This window comes from Cucurbita moschata, unplaced genomic scaffold (genome assembly GCF_002738365.1).
Source record: "Cucurbita moschata cultivar Rifu unplaced genomic scaffold, Cmos_1.0 Cmo_Scf00031, whole genome shotgun sequence".
Taxonomy (NCBI): domain Eukaryota; kingdom Viridiplantae; phylum Streptophyta; class Magnoliopsida; order Cucurbitales; family Cucurbitaceae; genus Cucurbita; species Cucurbita moschata.
The window spans coordinates 2,490,945-2,505,460 of record NW_019268547.1 but is presented as its reverse complement, the minus strand read 5'-3'; the positions used below and the strand labels follow the sequence as shown (position 1 = coordinate 2,505,460).

General features: G+C 37.1%; 1 non-coding gene across 1 annotated transcript; it reads left to right on the top strand.

Moving 5' to 3' along the window:
* Nucleotides 1–11,414: 11,414 nt before the first annotated feature.
* On the top strand, nucleotides 11,415–11,495 carry TRNAL-AAG. The gene has a single exon. It is a non-coding gene; the product is annotated as a tRNA-Leu (tRNA).
* The last annotated feature ends 3,021 nt before the right edge of the window (nucleotides 11,496–14,516 follow it).

Below are 14,516 nucleotides of genomic sequence, written 5' to 3'. Positions count from 1 at the left end.
AAAAATAGTTAACTAAAACGTTATCATGAACTAAAAATATTCGTAGAATTCATTTTAAACTATTAATGATGTCAACAAACACAATATCGAATTAAAAATAATTTCAAAGTAATGCAAATGTCATAATCTAATCTACGGGTTACAACATTAAATGTAAATGCGACTACTCTAACTTTATTCTTATGGATTCCATAAAGATGTCGTCATTGGGAATAAGGATGTCTTACATTTACTTGAAAAAAAGTAGCATGTCGCTTGAGTATTTAAAGAAATACGTAGTAAGTAGTTCCACTATTGGAGTTGGAAAATGCAATCACATGCAATCATGGTGAGACCTATCCTTTCATAAAATATCATGGCTTTAGTTTCTACTTTCTAGTCCGGGTAGAGTTGAATGATAGTACTTCTCTATACATGACCTATGTGCGTGCACATGTACCCACTAGAGGGCTCGTAAATGTACCTCTAGGCCTGCCTATGGGCTAGTGTATACTCATACTGCTGAAAGCCATAGGAGCAAAGGAGCGCACACAATATCTTGGTGTACATAATATCATAGTGTATGCGTTGTACTAATGATTAGAGAAGTATCTCGATGCATGTGAAATAAAGTATGTTTGAGGTCCCATAGTTTCAAATCATGGTACATACTTACGATGCAAATCATACCTCCATTCCTTTTCATGACATGACGTCTCTATTAGACATGCATACGTTCATTGGTATATCTTTTATGGTTAACATACATAACTTTTCAATATCCCATAGGCATAATATTAACATGCTAACATAGTATACATGATGTGACATATGGCGGATCATGCATCATATAACCTTCATATCATACCATAGTTCATATTATAGCATAACTCATATCATACCATAAATCGTCACATAACTTATTACACATCAAATATCATAACATAAAAAAATATGACATGTACAACGACCAAAAGGTACGTTGTAACAACCTGATTTTCGAGGAACTCGAGCCACGAACCGTTACCTTACTGATTTAAAAATAATTAGAAATACGTAAAATTTAAAACCTTTGAACTTGCATACATATAAGGAAATTAAGATTAAGTACGACATCGTAAAATAACACTTCATAAACTGAAAATCCACAACGCACACACAAAAGAAAATGACACAGGTAGTTCATAAAATCCAGTAATACAAACAAAACGTAGAGGGTTCGTAAGGAAAACATATCAATGGGGTACATGACACTGATCCAACCCAAAACTCCATAGCCCCAAGCTCGTGTGCGTCTCTGCCTCGACCGCTCCATCACGCCTCATGTGAAAGAAAGTCAAAGTAGTAGGAATGAGTATATAAAATACACTCAGTAAGCAACTTGCTGATAGTTTATATTTTGTTATTAAGTCTTATTGATCTTGTTCATACGTTTGGTATTTTTTCTCTTTTGGGGATTTGTAGCCCTCGTATAGGCACTTCCTAGGCTACACCCTAGGTTTTCTCATTCTACTCTCTCTGCGTTCTTGGTTCTATCTAGACCCCCAGCCCTCAGAATATTTTTAAGTTCTTTTTGTCTCTGGGTTAGTCATTTCTACTAGTCTCACATCATCATCATATCTCAAAGTCCACGAGGCGCGACCTCGGTACTCAAGGTTCATGCATTCTAGGAATCGACCAACTCTCAAGTGTACTACTGTGGACCCCAACAACTCGTGATAGGTTCACTTAAAGTAAACTAACTGGAAAACTTCCTATAAGTCCCCACAAAATACCATCTAAAATAATAGGCCAACTCTATAGTTATTCGAACCCCTGACAATCGAACCAAATTTAGGATTAGGGATTAGTTGGTGAACCCCTAATCGTCTCTGTATAACCGCTAACTCATACGCATGAACAATAAATCTCGACCAACTCCAATGCATCAATTTAGACCCCTGTCACTTGTAACATGTTCACTCATAGAAAATTAACTGGCAAACTTCCTATAAGATCCCACAAGGTACCGTCAACAATAAAATGACCAGGTTTATAGTTATTTTGACCCCTGACAATAGAGTAAGGGTGACGATGAGGAGTTAGTTGGTGAACTTCTAATCATCCCCATATAACCATTAATATCAGAACATACGTGACAGAGACATGGTATAATGATCTAATCATGGAAACCTAGTCACAAATTTCAATCATAGGACAGTTCATATGAGCTTTAGTAACATACATAATCACATTCAATATGTGTCATCTCAACTCATTCTATATTCAAACATAGATAATCGGTTTTACATGGCATGCTTTATATCATACTAAAAGCATGCCCTCAATTTCGGTAATATCATAACTCAATGGTTCATTCCTAGATAAACATGCACTATAACATTTAGTGTGCTCTTACATGCATCAACCAACTCATTTCATGTTCAAATTTCTAAGACATGCTACTCATATCATATTTTCATGCGTACTACGAGCATAGCTAAATCCAAGGTTCCAGGTGCCACTTACCTAGGAGGCATGACACTATTTGTTAGAGTTTGCGTCTTTCGTGGGTTCCAAAATTTGTCAAACTCCTCAAACAATTCCTACATTGGTAAAAATGAGGAATACACTTGACAATTATGCCAAAATTGGGTTTAAAACGGGAGAATTACATAGAAAGAGGGAAAAATCGGCCAAATTGGATTGAATTGGGTCGGACCGTCATGAGCCGGATTGCTACCCAGGTCGTGTGGGTTGCAAGTCCAGGTCGTGTGGGTCGCAAGTTCGGGTCGTGCGGGTCGCAAGTTCGGGTCGTGCGGGTCGCAAGTCTGAGTCGGCCTATGCTAGGCATCGCGGGACACACGCAGCCTTCCCCTACCCCTGTTTTTTTTTTCCTCCTTCCCTCACCTTTGCAATCGACGACTCTTCACCTTTTGTTTTCCCTCTCGATTCTTTTCGATGGCTACCGCCCCCTCAAGTCTCGTAGATCTGTTCAAGGTTAACATCGCAAATGATTATCTTGTGCAAGTTCGAGGGTTTCTTGAAAAGAAAAGAAAAACTTACGAAACCCTTACCCAAAACGTCTATAAACTCTAAATTGCACGTTCGAGACTCTTCACCTTTGCACGTTCGAGGCTTAAGCCAAGGTCATTACGCTTCTTAATGCTAGTTTAACTAAACTCTAATTTACATATTTAAACTCTACTCGGTAGAGTTATATGGTAATTGCTCACCTCATTTTTATAAAATAATCTAAAAACTTATCTCTAAATAATTTAAATTGTTTAAAAAATAGTTTAAAGTAATTCTAAAAAAAATTATCTTGAAGAGTAAAAAATGGTAGTAAAGGGTCTGAATCTATCACACCTGCATCAAATCAATCAAGTTACGGTGATCACAACCTAAATTCTTGCCAAAATAGGATGAAATAGAGCAATTTGAGTGACTTAGTAAACTAAGAGATCTCCTTTTATAGATGTAGAACAAATTTTTTTCCTTAATTCTCAGTCATCACCTTTAACTCCTTAAAGGTCGCCACAACACATCCTCGATTCTAATCCTATTGGTAAAGTTTAGATAGGAGGTTTGCGTACGTGCAAGGACACAATAGAAAGATATAAAATTATACTGACCCACTTTATAATTTAAGTCCTAGTAGAGTTGGCAAGTCGCCTAATGGGTATACGAGACGAAGTGGCTGACTTTGTTTTCCAGGGGGCACCCAAAATTCTCTTAAGCTAATCTACAAATAAAAGATTTAGTGTTTGTGTGTCGTTAAATCATTAACGTCTTCTTATTCTCCTTCTTTCATTTTTCAATCTCTAAAATTACCTCCAAACTCATATTGTCAATGGACGACCGAAAATTTTATATTGAAACTTTTTACATGAATACGAAGATATAACTTATATTAAAATGTTTTATAGTGTTTTTTAATTACTAAAATTATTGTGATAACATTCACCATATAAATTTTGTTATAGCTTTACTCAAGGCTATAAATCTGACATCCAAGTAAAGAAGGGGTCCATGAATTAAGTGAGACCATGTGAGATCCCACCTTGCGGAGGAGAAGAAACATTTTTTATAAGGATGTGAAAACCTCTCCCTACTAGACACGTTTTAAAAACCTTGAGGGGAAGCAAAGAAAAAATCCAAAGAGGACAATATCTACTAGCGATGGGTTTGGGCCATTAAAAATGGTATTAGAGCCAACACTGGGTGATGTGCCAGCAAGAAGGTTGAGCCTCGAAGGGGGGTGAACATGAGGCGATGTGCTAACAGGGACGTTGGGGCCCAAAGGGGGGTAGATTTGGTGAGAGTCCCACATCGATTGGAGAAGGAAACGCAGGGACGTTGGGGCCCAAAGGGGGGTAGATTTGGTGAGAGTCCCACATCGATTGGAGAAGGAAACGAATTGGGCTCCGAAAGGGGGTGGATTGTGAGATCTCACATCGGTTGGGAAGGAGAACGAAGCATTCTAATTGGGCTCCGAAAGGGGGTGGATTGTGAGATCTCACATCGGTTGGGAAGGAGAACGAAGCATTCTTATTGGGCTCCGAAAGGGGGTGGATTGTGAGATCTCACATCGGTTGGGAAGGAGAACGAAGCATTCTTTATACGGGTGTGGAAATCATTCTCTTGCAAACGAGTTTTAAAAACCTTGAGAGGAAGCCCAAAAAGGAAAGCCCAAAGACAATAATATCTACTGCAAACGAGTTTTAAAAACCTTGAGAGGAAGCCCAAAAAGGAAAGCCCAAAGACAATAATATCTACTAACGGTGTGCTTGAAATGTTACAGACCTTATCCAAATGAGAACGGTCTTGAGGATAGGATGTGGCACGTGTTTCCCTAGCTTTGTCATCAATCATAAAGGTTGTGCAATTCGCCTTGGACCTTGAGAATCACGAACCTTTTTAATGATATGATATTGTCTACTTTGAGCATAAACTCTCGTGGCTTTGCTATTGGTTTCCCCAAAATGTCTCCTACCAATGGAGATGTACTAAACCCATAATGATTCTCTTAATTAGCCAAATAGAGACTCTTCTCCCAATAATTTTGTCCTCAAACAAAGTACACCATAGAGCCTCCCCTAAGGCCTATGAATCCCTCAAACAACCTTCTCTTAATCAAGACTCGACTCCTTCTTTGGAGCCCCTGAACAAAGTACACCTTTTGTTCGACACTTGAGTCACTTTTGACAACACCTTTGAGACCCACAACTTCTTTGTTCGACATTTGAGAATTCTATTGACATGGCTAGGTTGAAGGCATGACTCTAATATCATGTTAGGAATCACGAACATCACAATTGTATGATATTGTTCAGTCTGAGTATAACCTCTCATGACTTTGCTTTTAGTTTCTCTAAAAGACCTCATACCAATAGAGATGCATTCAGTACTTATAAATCCATAATCATCCTTTTAATTAACCAATGTGGATTTTCTCTCCCAACAATCCTAGTGAATTCATGAATAGAATCTTCGTTGGCTTCACCTCCCCCTTAATAATAGTCTTTTTTGTAGCATCAATCAACAAGCATCCAATCTTTGACAAAGTTCTCGAAGAACTGAAGATATAAAATCGGATGGCTGATTATGGATATTCTTGTAGTTTGTTTTCTATCCTATGTACTTTGGTGGTTTGGAACGCTCGAAATATGATAGTTTTGTGTTTGAACTATTCAAAAGTGACTTAAGTGTCGAGCTTCAATTTTGTTATTATTTGTTGAACCTCTTTCATGAGATCTTCAATCTTTGAAGTTGAGACTAATCTGCCTCAACTATTCATTCTCTTTCAATCTTTGAAATTGAGTCTGATCTGCCTCAGCTATCCATTCTGTAATCGAAGAATATGATTTTTAAACATTTTAAAACAATAAGTTGGGATCAAATATAAAAAATTCAAGTTAAGCAGCCATACCTTTGAAGGTCATAGAGAAAGTTTTAGCAAAACTTCAAGACTTCTTATGTTTAGCCAATCCAATTTTTATGACTTGAACAAAAGATCAATGATTCGTGAAGAACTCTTGAAACAATGATTTGAAGAGGAAATTTTCTAAGAGATTTTTTTTTTCTCACAAGAGAAGAGACGTGTAATTTTGGTTCAGTCCATTTTTGTGAAGGGAAGATCGTCTATTGGAAGAAACTATTTTGGCAAGTAGATTTGTTTTCTTCAAATTGCATTCATTTTAATACAATTATGTTGATTTGGGTTAGAACAATAAATATCGAAATTGCTGACCTGCGCCGTTACATGGTTAAGTGTGACTACGACTCATATTCAGTGCATTCGGCTTGGGTTTACTATTTGGATCACGTCTTGGACCGCTCCGTACCCAATTTTGACGTTATATTTCACACACAAATAGTAACTCTTCAAGTTAATTATTTACGTAGTCTCTTGTCCCTATTCTAAGTGGGTTTATTCTATACATGATAATAACTCCTCATAATGATCCATTCATGTTACAAGAAATCACATAAGTGCGAGTATGGGCTCACAGCTAGTTCGCACACCGCTGGGCCACACGTGCGAGTATGGGCTCACAGCTAGTTCGCACACCGCTGGGCCACTGTCCCTAGCCGGTGGGCATGCTCTGGGGGCCCATCGGGACTCGTTAAAACTAAAACCGTCACGGCAGTGCTATGCAGGGCATAATGATCGTTGTCCTGCCATTTGGATATACGCGTCCGTACCCTCGTGATGGGATAGGGGTATCCCCCCAAATGCATGAACACACAATATGCATGAGGTCCCACTAGTCCTACAGTCATCATTTAATGAGCATAACCCCGTGTCACGTTTTCATGCTTACATGTCATTCTCATTCTCATTTCGTTACATATCATACATATTCCTAGCGGGGTTATGTATCATGCAATTTACCGTATTTCATGTCATGCAATTCATTCAATCACATTCTCATACTCATACAAAAAGTCATAATCGTACACGGGTCACACATCGTCACATGCATTCATATCACATCCACTAAGCAGCATAAATAACATACATTCACGTTCACATGATTTCGTACTTAAGCACATTAAGCTAGCATACAATTTAATGGCACGTGCATAACCACGGGCACATGCCAACATACAGCAATTAATACGTAACCTACAATGGGTGAGCCACTTACTTGGTAGACCTTAGCCGAAGTACTCCCTAGAATATAACGTAAGCTCCTAGCTCCTCGTGGACGTTCTACCCTTCCATTGGTGGTTGGTTCCTATTGGTTCATGAGTCACTTCCGTTAGTATTCCACAAATAATAATAATATCCCAATTGGAATTTGTGAAATACGACCTTAAAATGTTCCCTTTTACCTTAAATAGGGCCGAAACCAGGTCCGGGAGGGTCAGAACGGTGTCAAACGGGCTAGAAAAAGGTTTCCCAAGCCGAATAAGCCGCCGGAGCCAAGGAGCCGCCGCCGAGCCGATGAAGCTGCCTGAGCCGAGAGGAGCCGCGCTACAGACGTGACACGTGGCACAATCAGAGAGCGACGCGTGTGTAGGCGTCTCGAGTCGAGGCGCGGGTTAACGGGTCGCTCTCGGGTCTCGGGCCGAACGCGGTTGACGGGCGACGCGGTGATGGGCCGGCGCGCGGGTGAAGGCCGGGTGTTTGGGCTGCGGGTAACGTGGGTTCTGGGCTGACCGAAGGGACGGGGTTCGGTTCGGGTTTCTAGATTCGTATCTCGGGTCGAACTTTGTCCTATACGACCGACTGCCTGCACGATTTTCCGGCGATCTCTCTCTCTCTCCTCGACAACGTCGTCCCAATGTCCTTTTTCCATTTTTTTTCTCCCGTTCCCGAGCTTATCCTTTACCCTAACCCCGTTTTTGGTACAGATTTCGTTGGTAAGGGCCTCGCACTCCCAGATCTAGAGAAGCTCGGAAGTCCGCCGTTCCGTCTTCCTTGCCGACAGTGTTCAGCGTACGGGATTCGTCTAAAACCTACTCCTGATGTGTGTAAAGGGTTTTGGGATTACTTTTGTGGTGTGAAATGGGGGTTTTCGACGTCGATTTGTATGGTTCAGTTTCGCCGGAGTTCCGTCGGTTTTCTATTCTCTCTCCTTTTTCCTCCCCATTTTCGTTTCTTTGCAGGTTCTTTCAGAGTGGCTAAAGGTCGGGGATGCGATTTGTGGCATCCCAGCCCTTGGCTGCCCTTTGTGGGTCGTGTGCGAGCGAAAACTACGGCGTTCGCCGGAGTTTTCGGCTCTGCCGACGACCATCATTTATTTATTTTTTTTTTTTTGGTTCCGTTACAAAAATTCATTGGTAAAACCTAATTAACATAAAAATAAGGTTAGTATCGAAATCAAAATCGAAATGAAAAACAATTAAACAAAGGTCAAACGAATAAAATGGCATTCATGCACTTCACATGCTAAAACCGAGTTCTACACTCAGTTTCACAAATGGCACTACAGGGGTAGTATAGCTGCATGTATTTATTAGACCAACCAAGGCTCATATGATCACAGTGATCACCTGAATGCTAGAGAGATCCCAAACCAACACTTTAATTGAAGGGTGTGTTTATTTAAGAAAAAATTTAAACGAATGAATAGAAGATCTGATAGAAAATGTAGGCCACAACAATTCTAAAATAGAAAGAGTTCTAATCACGTTAAGATTATATCAACTTCGATTTCAAAGCAATAAAAACTAACAAGTGGTGCAACAATACTATGAATCAGCCGAAGTCATAAGAAGGTCGGGAAGACATCATACATGATTCAATTTCTCTTATGGATGCATACTAGCCCTGCTGTCCATGTCAGTAACTTGAAGTGTTACTATCCTGACTAGGAAGACATTAGGCACAAGAAGGCAGTATGATCTCCTGCTACGAAGGAAGTAGGAGAGATTCTAGCTGATAAGACGTGAAGAGTTGACGAACCAAGAAGTGATTTTCAATAGTTCTTGGTAGATTAGAAGAGGCTCTTTAATTTGAGATCAACTAGAAACGCATAGAGAGACTTGAAGTCAACCTTATCCTACATTGCTAAGTTCGCAAAGGGTTGGTTGACAAAGACATCAACCAATTGAGTTGGTAAGGATGTCACAGTCATGTTTGTCGAAGGTATGTTGCTATCAACTATAGAGGATGTGACTAGTTGTCGATTCTTCCTACCAGGTTATACGCCATCAAAGTTGTGGTTGTTGCTTATTTGCTTTTAGCATATATCATTACTTTCTTTCCAGTTGTTTTCAACTCATTTCTTCTCTCACTTTTTATGAAATAGTTTATCTTAAATGTGACTCGAGGATCGATCATACGTTAAGATTGTCCACAAAGTTCAATTTTCACATGACTGACTTGTTCAGTGGGTTAGAACAAGTGTCACACAATCGTTGTCCTGCTGCCACAAGAGTGCGATTATGATATTTGGTAATCCTAATTATTAAAGTGTTATAAACTAACTTTACTACTCTTCCAAAATCTCTCTTTTATAGATAGTTTTAAAGGCAATCAAGTTCATATGCAGTCTCTATCTCTTAAGAAGAGTCTGGTAATGGCGTATATCTCAGATTTTTATGCGACCATTTCTAATGGGACTTATTTTCTTCTCTTACATCATAATTTTCACAAAATTATATTGACTCGTAGAGTTGGAATACAATATCACTGTCTATCAATTAATCTTAGTAACAAAGTTATTATGATATGATAATAGTGTTTTTATAGATTTACCTACCTGAATTTCAACTTTAATCTCACTTTTTCAAGAAAAATATTTAAACTTTAGTTGCATTCGATAAAGATACTTATACATTAAATAATTATCAATCAGATCGATGAAAGATTCATAATGTTCTTTGACTTCTACCTTCACCAGAACATTTGGGTCGGAAAAAATAATTTGTCGTTTTATTCATGGTTCTATAATCATGAATATCTCCGTCTTTTGTAATACCTAAAACCTATGTTCGTAGAAAAGAAGCTTCATGACTTTGAGAAAAACTTATGTTCGGGACTCAAATAAGAATTTCAATTTTGGTTTCACCCCTTCGACTCAACATTCTCTCATGCATCCCCCGTGACCTAATATGAGTCTAACATCCTACAAAAAGAATATGGACATGGCATTCCACCCATTGAAGTGAGAAAAACATGTGATCTTGGTGTATCGCATAGGTCGGAGGTGGGTCCCGTTAGGTTGTGTACTTTCTTTTGCATACATTATACTTTCTAGTTCTATACCTAAAAACACTCCCCTAAAAAGACTAGCTAGGTCACATGACTGATAAATATCATGAATTTTAGAAAAACCTATGCTAAGGACTCAAATCAGAATTTAAATTCTGGTTTTAGTCAATAGATTAAGCATTCTTCTACATCCCTTGTGACATAGTATGAGTCTAACATCCTACAAAAAGAATATACATGTGATCATGGTGTATCGAATAGGTGGAGGTCTAAGATTACTGAGGGCATATAGCACGTTCGGATCTCTTATATTTAGTGACACCTAGTTGTTTGGGCGTTGTATTTGGCTCAGGGTTGTGGATGTGTTTTTTCTCGAATCAACTTACTTGCCTTAGATATACCCTTAGAAATAATGCATAGGTTTGTAAGTTCATGGTTCTGACTTTAGAGGGTCTATCATAAAAAGCTAAGGGTATAACCTAAGCATGTGATGTTCTACTCCTATCACAAAAAATACATATCATTTCTATGGTTCATAACATCATAACTAGATGCCATATAAAACTTCAGGTTAGTCGTATAAGCCATAAAACATCATAGAAGGTATAATAAGGGCATTTTTCGTTATTTTACTCATATCATTGGTTTATGCTTTAAACATACTTCTATAACCTTCAAATTCAACATGCATTGTGAATTCACGGTATAAGGCCATAACACTTGTAGACTCTCTTCAAATTTAGGGTATGAAAAGGAAGCTCTCATCGTCCTCTTTAACAACTCTAAGATCACCAACTTTGACCTGTATAAAAGCTCCACAAATCTTCATCTAAATTTCGAGGTCTTTTCCATATTTGATTCTCGTCCCCTCAAGCAATCTCAACAATTGAATGGCTTTGTGACAATTCCGTATAGGCCTAGGTAGATTCTTTGGTTATTACATTAAAAACATGTACATTTCATATATTAGAGTTGAGATGACCAAATTGGTCTAAGGTATTTTATTTCTTTTAATGTTTTAGCCCATCCCTAATCTAGTTTCATTCCTATACCTTTGTAAGAAATATGTGAATACTAATGTCTAGATTTTGACTATTAAGTTTGGAGTTTGTCTAAGATGCAAGATTAAGGTTTTGGTTCGAAAGGATAGGGGTTCAAATCCCACTCTTAATAATAATTTTGAAAAATTTCTTGTGAGATTCTAATAAGATTTAATAATTATATTATCTTTTGATCCCTAAACCTTTATAAAGAATACTAATAGATTAATTTTTTTCCAAGCATCGAAGTTGAGATGGCCGAGTTGGTCTAAGGCGCCAGATTAAGGTTCTGGTCCGAAAGGGCGTGGGTTCAAATCCCACTCTCAACAATTATTTTTCATACAATGTTTAATATTTTGATACCTTATAAAGAATATAGATTGATTAATTTTTTTTCAAGCATCAAAGTTGAGATGGTTGACGTCTAAGGCGTTAGATAAAAGTTTTGGTCCGAAAGGATGTTGGTTCAAATCCCACTCTCAACATTTATTTTGAGAAATTTCAGGAGAGGGTCCTTATATGGATTTAGCAATTATACGATGTTTAATATGTATATCCCTAAACCTTTATAAAGAATACGGATGGATAGTTATCATAGCCTTACGTTTGAGAATGTTTGCTTACTCTAGGTGTGAAAGTTATCTATATTATAATTTAGTACTAAATATCCTTAACACCCCCGCAAGCTTGAATCTGAAAAAATCAAAGATAGGTCAAGAAACACTTTTTGTGAAGATGTCAACAACCTGGTTCAAAGGAGGCATAGAGAAACACTTTCTTGGCCATCGAAAACTGCAGAGGGATCGCCGCTCAGCGGCGATGCTACCTTGGCTTCGGCGAGAATATGTCTAACCCATGAAGAGGGATAGTCGCTTAGCGATGATGTTGCCTTAGCTCTGGTGAGAATATGTCTAACCCAAGAAGTAGAAGGGGAAACCTAGAGCAAGGGACAACGACAATGTTGAAGCTGAAAGAGTCGCCATAGTGGGCGAAGGGGCCAATTTTGGCAAGAAGGGTGGCGGCGACTTGGTTGACTAAGAGGCCAGTGCGACGCCCAGATTCCAAAGGTAAATCTCTGTAGAAGGTCGATGGGCTTATCTAGATTTCGTATATTTCCAAAGAGAACACTAATGAGGATCCTGAAATTAGGGTTTTTGTGAAGGATGAATGGAAGATTGGGAAGAAAATCAAAGAGACTATGTTGGTGGAGGGAAAATTAATTGTGTTGGAAAAGATGAGATTGCATGTACAAAGTATGGCGAAGGGTAATTTGGAGGTCAATAGAGTGGAACCGATGAGTAATCAATCAACTCTGCATGTGGTAGCCATGGAGACTGCCCCTGCAGCGTCAAAGCCAGCAGGGGTGGTGGAGAAGAAGATGGGTAGGGGATTCATAAGCATTGAAAATAAAGGATTGGAGTGACTAAATCAAAAGGGCTCTAATACCATACCATTTGAAGACTAATAAATAGAAATAATAATAAATGGAAAAACAATAAATGGAAAGATATGAAAAGAAGATATTTGCCTTATGGTAAATTATAATTTAGTATTAAATATCATTGTATTCTTCTCGTATCCTATCTCAAACATATCATTGAATACATCGTATCGTAAGTATTATCACAATTCACATTTCCGACATTCACATTTCGTATCATAATCATATCATATCATAAACACTTTGTGGTCATATTGTTCCCTAACTTATTATAGTCTTGGTGTTCTTATATATATCACAGTCATATCATTACATGAACGTACCTTAGTCATATCGTTACAAAAACGTATCCTAACGCTATCGTTCTATCAATTTATCATAATCATATCCCTTTCTACCCATAACCTAATCGTATTCTTTCATCAATCGATCGTAGCCATATCATTTTTATCAATCTCTAATATCCATAACATTTAGATACATAACATAACCTTAACGTTTCATGAACATATGTTACTCCTATCGTTACATTATGTTTAGTGTATCCTTCTTGTATCCTATCTCAAACATATCATTGAATACATCGTACCGTAAGTATTATCATACAATTCACATATTATAATATATACATATCATATCATATCATAAGCATATTGATCCATAAACATTCCCACATATCAATATATATGACACGTGCAGAATCACGAAGCACGTGTCAACATCAAATATAACCATGCCGATAGTAAAACCAATTACTTGGATGACCTTAGCCGAAGTTCTATTTAAATCCAAATTAGCTTGCTTTCGTCCCCCGAATTCGTTCTCACTTATGCCAAGGCGCTTCACCCTATTAAAGATGTTCACTGAATTCCTTCCGTAATTATAATTCCTAAATTTTGTTAACTATTTAACCCGTTTAGATTTAATATTTCTTGGAATATAAATATGTCTAAAATACAATTTATTAGATACTATCATTTTATAATACATTTTAGAATTACCTTATCTACTCAGTGTTTTTTCATTATATTCTTTTTTATGTGTTTCCCTTTCTTCTTCTTCTTTTTTTTTTAGTGTTATCCCTTTTTGTTTCTCTATCCATTATACCTCTATGTTTATCATTCTATTTTCTTTTTGTGTTTTTATTTTATTATCTTTTTTGTTTTAATTAGGTTGGTATGAGCTAATTTTTAATTAATTCTTACTCTCCAATCTTCTCTTTTAATTTTTAATCACATCCATACTCATCGTCATAAATAGGAAAGTAGTCCAATGTATATGAACACACAAAATGCATGAAGTCCCCCTAGTTTTCATCTAATGAAACTGATGTTCTACCCATCAAACTTGATGTCCACTATTTTATAAAAAAAAAAAACTCTTAAAATAATTAAGAATTCGTACTAATTGTTGATTCAAAAGTTATGGCAAACATTGAATGATCAAAATATTTTGAGTAACTTTTGATAAAAATTGGTACTTAAAATCATTTACTTTTTATAAAGCAGATAAAAAATGATGGATTAAAAGTAAAAAGAATTCTAAAAAAATCTTTGTTGCTTTTCAACCAGCACAAAACATAAATTCCCGAGTATAAGAAAATGCATTTAAGAATTGTTAAGATGAAAACAAGATGTATATGCATCTAGGAACATTGAATAGGAAACGCTTTTGGTTCAAAATATCCTAAACGTATGCATAAACAGTAATCAATGAATCTATTAAGACTACCCACGGGTTGTTTTTGAATAGTATAAAATATTGAGATAGTTTTTTATGAAATAAAAAAAGAATATTTTCTTTAAAGTAAACAAAATGATAAAATAATGATAACATTACCACTCTTGCAACTCTAAGAATATGCATATTATCTTAAATATATTTTATAAAATTTTGTTTGGTTCGAGTC